Consider the following 6560-nt stretch of genomic DNA (forward strand, 5'->3'; position numbering starts at 1 on the left):
TCTTGTAGCTTTACTCCACTAGAAGGTATCTTGTAGCTTTACTCCACTATATGTTATTATCTTGTAGCTTTACTCCACTAGATATTATTATTTTGTAGCTTTACTCCACTATATGTTATTATCTTGTAGCTTTACTCCACTAGATGTTATTATCTTGTAGCTTTACACCACTATATGTTATTATCTTGTAGCTTTACTTCACTATAGGTTATCTTCTTGCTTACTTCACTAAATGTTATCTTGTAGATTTACTCCATTATATGTTATTATCCTGTAGCTTTACTCCACTAGATATTATTATATTGTAGCTTTACTTCACTATATGTTATCTTGTAGCTTTACTTCACTATATGTTATCTTGTAGCTTTACTCCACTATATGTTATTATATTGTAGCTTTACTCCACCAGATGTTAAATTGTAGCTTTACTCCACCAGATGTTAAATTGTAGCTTTACTCCACCAGATGTTAAATTGTAGTCTTACTCCACTATATGTTATTATCTTGTAGCTTTACTCCACTTTATGTTATTATCTTGTAGCTTTACTCCACTAGGTGTTATTATCTTGTAGCTTTACTCCACTATATGTTATTATCTTGTAGCTTTACTCCACTAGATGTTATCTTGTAGCTTTACTCCACTAGATGTTATTATCTTGTAGCTTTACTCCACTATATGTTATTATCTTGTAGCTTTACTCCACTAGATGTTAAATTGTAGCTTTACTCCACTATATGTTATTATCTTGTAGCTTTACTGCACTGGATGTTATCCATCAGTCGTGTGGTGAGGAACAGAGGGATGATCTGAATCCCCAGTAGGACGATACCCACGGCTCCTATCAGGCCTGTGTGCTGCTCTATCCAGCGGGACATGCCCCCCAGACAGCCCCCCAGAAAGATGACGCTCTGGGCAGAGAATTCATCCAGCTGCTGGGATCCTACTCCACACTGGGAGTTCCACACCGTGCCGTTCCCCAGGGGGTCCACACAGCAGGTAGCAGGGACCCCACAGGACAGCACCCCCGGGGCAGAGCAGTTATAGTACCTGGGATGAAGAGGACATGGGAGGAGAAAAGCAAGGACTGTAACCAATTAAATTGCCTGCTTGGATAATGTTATGTGACATAAAAGCAATAACCCTAGTTATGTAACATATCATCTTTGACAGATTTATATTTTATACATTTAATTTCGTCTTTGTTCATACAGGTAATTCTCTGAGATGAAATCTATTTTACAAGAGAAACCTGCTCATAACGAACAAAACTATCAAAATGATACTAACAACCCTCATTGACAGACATCAGTTCATAAGGCTGTGTGTCAGTCAATGGACCATGTCATCACAAGTCATCATGTCAATGGTCTGGTCAGTCACATCTCACTCACATGTTGACCTCCCAGTCTCTGTACTTGTCGGCCCCACAGCACTGCAGTCCTATCTGGATCTCATCTGTGATGAACCTCAGGTCCAGGTCATCCTGGTAACGTACCATGGCAGCCAGCATACCTGACCTCAGGTATCCATCTATCTGTCCCTGCAGGCTGTAGGCCACGATGGCCGCTAGGACCTGGGCTGCTACCAGGACCAGCACGGTGGCTGAGGAGACCTGGAGCAGGCAGCAGTTCTCTCTCAGAGCCCCCACACAGCCTGACAGGCAGAGGGTAGACAGCACCAAGCCCAGCATCACAAACACCAGCATGGGGTCGGTGCTGATCTGTCCTATTTTGTCCTGAGCGAAGGATTCCTTGTTGATGAGGCCCCACAGTCCCAGGGCCAGGACCACCAGGCCTAGCACTGTGAAGAGGAGGTTGCTGAAGAACAGGGGGTACTTGAGAAGGAGGTCTCTCAGGGAGAAAGGACTGCTATAGGCTCTGGGTTTTACCTCCCTGGTTCTACCCTGGTTCCCTGGTCCATCATTTGGTCCTGGTTCTGGAGCCTGTTCTTCTGTGCTGCTCTCCTCAGTCCCCTGAAGGACTCCTGACAACTCTCTATCTGTGTCTGTCTTCAAAGAGGAAACAGGACAGACAATAAACAATGAGATTTCACTGAGACAAAAACAACTCATCAAATTCAGACTACGTACAGTAGTCGTTGTCTTTAGGTTTAGCCTACTTGTAACCATATAATTAGAATCTATAGAACGGGTCTCCCCATCCAAATCAAGAATTGCATAATGGGTAACTGGTAGCCATTGCAGTTTACGCATGACTTTACCAGTCAAACTGACAGGGTTAAAGGTTGCAAGTCCTTTTATTGAATTATTTTTCTATGCTTGCAACGTTGATGGGACTGTAAACTCTATTCATTATGATGTACAGTGAGTACATAACTAACAGTATACAGGTTGTCAGACAGACATACAGTTACTGTACCTTTGGTATGAGTGGGCTGGTCTCAGTCTGTGTGTTCTCTCTCCTCAACCAGGGAAAACAAAACCATCTCATGGACTGCAACCTCCTCATCTTCCTAGCTGCCAGGAAACGGTTCTCCCTCTGTCCTCTCAGAAAATGTTCTTCCCTTGTCCTCTCAGAAAATATTATTCTCCTGTCCTCTCAGAAACTTTTCTTCCCTTGTCCTCTCAGAAAATATTATTCTCCTGTCCTCTCAGAAACTTTTCTTCCCTTGTCCTCTCAGAAAATATTATTCTCCTGTCCTCTCAGAAACTTTTCTTCCCTTGTCCTCTCAGAAAATATTATTCTCCTGTCCTCTCAGAAACTTTTCTTCCCTTGTCCTCTCAGAAAATATTATTCTCCTGTCCTCTCAGAAACTTTTCTTCCTTTGTCCTCTCAGAAAATATTATTCTCCTGTCTTCTAGGAAACTATTCTTCCACTGTCCTCTCAGAAAATATTATTCTCCTGTCCTCTCAGAAACTTTTCTTCCCTTGTCCTCTCAGAAAATATTATTCTCCTGTCCTCTCAGAAACTTTTCTTCCCTTGTCCTCTCAGAAAATATTATTCTCCTGTCCTCTCAGAAACTTTTCTTCCCTTGTCCTCTCAACTAATCAATGTGTGAGAGGCTGTTCTCCCTGTCTTCCGGTCAGTTTAAGAGACTAGAGGAGAGGAAAGGAGACTGTCTGAGGGGAAAGGGAGAGAGTTGAGGTGGTGGAAGCCAGGTCAGTACAGCTCTATGCAGTGTGGTGTGGTGGGTGGGTAGTTAGCGCGGGGCTCCAGCAGCCAGAAGTGTGTATTCATTAGTCTACACTGTAACAAAATAACTTGTAACGGAACTAGAGTTTTTTATTGGTCAAATTCATGTAGATTCCTCCCTGTTTCGACCCGTTGCTTTTGTTTGGATCCTAATGAATAAATCCCAGGGCTCCCAGGGATTCCAGCAACATCATGTGTGAGGGTTAAGGTTAGGGTTAGTCTGTTTGGTTCCTAATGAATATAGCCCAGGGCTCCCAGGGATTCTAGGAGCATCATGTGAGAGTCACAGTGCAGGCGATTAAGTAATCAGATCACGCCTCAATGACTGTTACACTCCAGGGTGAAGTTTCCCCTAGGTACAGATCTAAGATCAGCTTAGCCACCCCAATCCTAACCTTAACCATTAGTGGGGAAAATGCCAAACTGACCCAAGATCAGCGTCTACTCAGGGCAACTTCACCCGAGTGTTACAGGAAGAAGAGATGCTCAGGGAACAGACCGCACTTTGATCCACAACAGCCATGTGATGATGCTGTGGAATGACATCATAATACAGAATTGTGAGAATGTTGTGAGCATGTTGTGTGTTTTAGCCAATGAGTGTATCTATGGTAGACTAAATGAATTCAAAAAGAATGAAGTGAAAACAATAGCAAACTTTAGACTTAACCAGGGGTGGAAATGGAGGGAACGCATGGAAACCAATTTAACCAGGGGTGGAAATGGAGGGAACGCATGGAAACCAATTTAACCAGGGGTGGAAATGGAGGGAACGCATGGAAACCAATTTAACCAGGGGGTGGAAATGGAGGGAACGCATGGAAACCAATTTAACCAGGGGGTGGAAATGGAGGGAACGCATGGAAACCAATTTAACCAGGGGGTGGAAATGGAGGGAACGCATGGAAACCAATTTAACCAGGGGTGGAAATGGAGGGAACGCATGGAAACCAATTTAACCAGGGGTGGAAATGGAGGGAACGCATGGAAACCAATTTAACCAGGGGTGGAAATGGAGGGAACGCATGGAAACCAATTTAACCAGGGGTGGAAATGGAGGGAACGCATGGAAACCAATTTAACCAGGGGTGGAAATGGAGGGAACGCATGGAAACCAATTTAACCAGGGGTGGAAATGGAGGGAAACCAATTTCCCAAAGCCACATATAGACACAAAATATTATTTTTAGTATATTATTTTAGTTGAATTCCCATGGTTATTTATTTTACAGTGCTGAGTTTCCAGAATAACTTTTTTAATTCCACCCCGGGACACAACAAAAAGCAATTCCAGCACGTTAAGGATCTGTAGGGTAAGGAGGAGGAAAGGCTTCATTTTATCACAGTATGGTCAGGGATGTGTTCTATTTCTCTCTCTACGCAGAAAAATACCTCCACCTTGTCTCTTTAAAATCTACTTTGGCATTAAAAGTGAATCTCTTATGGCTAGATATGCCAGCCCATAAATAAAAATTATCCTCTTGAAATCCTTGTCAGCTCGGGGATTCGATCCAGCAACCTTTCGGTTACTGGCTCTAAACGCTAGGCTACCTGCCACCCCAAAATCATGAAACTATCAGAGGCTGTCAGATTGGACTCAGTCCCAACAGATAGCTCATCTGAATAATAGAGATCTAGAGAGTATAAGAGTGTATGAAAGTAATTATTATGATGCTGTATGTGAAGTCTATGAACTTCCACCTGGCCTGTTGGAGGACTGCTAGTGATCAGTTTCTTTACAATTGAAGTAACACTTCCTTCATATCACCTGCAGGGGGCAGTAGTGCTAACCTAACAGCTTGTATTGACTGTAGATGGCCTCCACAGGAGTTGCTCAGAGGAATTCTGTTGTTCTGCTTCAATAATCAGTCAGTCAACAACACAGTATTTACATATCTACTTTATCTCTGTTGTGAACACTGTCAATCAGTGATTACACATTGTTAACACTGTCAATCCCACAACACCAATATAGGGCTGCAATGGATTCATGTATTTAATGTATTCAGAAGCATGTTTATATCGGAATCAGGTGTAGCATTGTATTGGAAGTGCTGCAGTCCACCTCTGAGATCCAGTCATCCATCACCTCAGAGTTGACACCTCCAGGCTCCAAGGCCAGGTATGTCCCAGTAGGTAGCTGGTAGGTCTCAGGTCCAGGTTTGTCCCAGTAGGTAGCTGGTAGATCTCAGGTCCAGATTTGTCCCAGTAGGTAGCTGGTAGGTCTCAGGTCCAGGTTTGTCCCAGTAGGTAGCTGGTAGGTCTCAGGTCCAGGTTTGTCCCAGTAGGTAGCTTGTAGGTCTCAGGTCCAGGTTTGTCCCAGTAGGTAGCTGGTAGATCTCAGGTCCAGATTTGTCCCAGTAGGTAGCTGGTAGGTCTCAGGTCCAGGTTTGTCCCAGTAGGTAGCTGGTAGGTCTCAGGTCCAGGTTTGTCCCAGTAGGTAGCTGGTAGGTCTCAGGTCCAGGTTTGTCCCAGTAGGTAGCTGGTAGGTCTCAGGTCCAGGTTTGTCCCAGTAGGTATCTGGTTGTTCTCAGGTCCAGGTATGTCCCAGCAGGTAGCTGGTAGGTCTCAGGTCCAGGTATGTCCCAGTAGGTAGCTGGTAGGTCTCAGGTCCAGGTTTGTCCCAGTAGGTAGCTGGTAGGTCTCAGGTCCAGGTATGTCCCAGTAGGTAGCTGGTAGGTCTCAGGTCCAGGTTTGTCCCAGTAGGTAGCTGGTAGGTCTCAGGTCCAGGTTTGTCCCAGTAGGTAGCTGGTAGGTCTCAGGTCCAGGTCTCCTGTAGTTTTACTCCCAGTCCTCCCATCCTCTATTTGTCTTGGCTCTTCTTGTTGCTTTGGATCCTGTTTTGGTTCAGGGTATCTCAGTGCAGTTGAGGTAGATATCCTGAGGAGAGGAATATGTGTAGATCTTCCAGGTTTTTAAATGTTTTCTAATGTTCTGGGACTGCTGACCAACTCAACACCTTCCTCCTCATGGCCAGTCAACTAGAGTCATGAAATATGTAGATTATACTCTCTCTGGAACTGATTGTCCCTCCAATTGACCATAAATGATTTGAGGTGAACGTGAGTTACAGTGACCAGATTCAGTCTGCTCTAATAAGACAATTATTCTACTGGAATTACGGGCTCACCTCGCCAGTGAATGACAGAGAGTTTCCACTGAGACCACCACAGTCACACACATTTCCACCCATAGAACGAAGGGATCCAAACAGCTATCAAGAGAGGTCGAAATGGCTAACTTTACTGTGTTTTGTTATAGCAACTGTATATAAACATGTTACAGAGCTGACTAGTGTGTGTTGTTATAGCAACTGTATATGAACATGTTCACCTCTCAGCATGGAACCTGTCTGACTCCAGAAGCCGTGTGTGTGTGTGTGTGTGTGTGTGTGTGTGTGTGTGTG

The 6560-nt window shown here is 44.1% G+C and overlaps 1 pseudogene; it reads right to left on the reverse strand.

Annotated features, from left to right (window-relative positions):
- Positions 1 to 741: 741 nt before the first annotated feature.
- On the reverse strand, positions 742 to 6347 carry LOC106601907 (tetraspanin-10 pseudogene; annotated as a pseudogene).
- Between the last annotated feature and the right edge of the window lie 213 nt (positions 6348 to 6560).

Source organism: Salmo salar, chromosome 03, assembly GCF_965601325.2.
Source record: "Salmo salar chromosome 03, fSalSal1, whole genome shotgun sequence".
Lineage (NCBI taxonomy): Eukaryota > Metazoa > Chordata > Actinopteri > Salmoniformes > Salmonidae > Salmo > Salmo salar.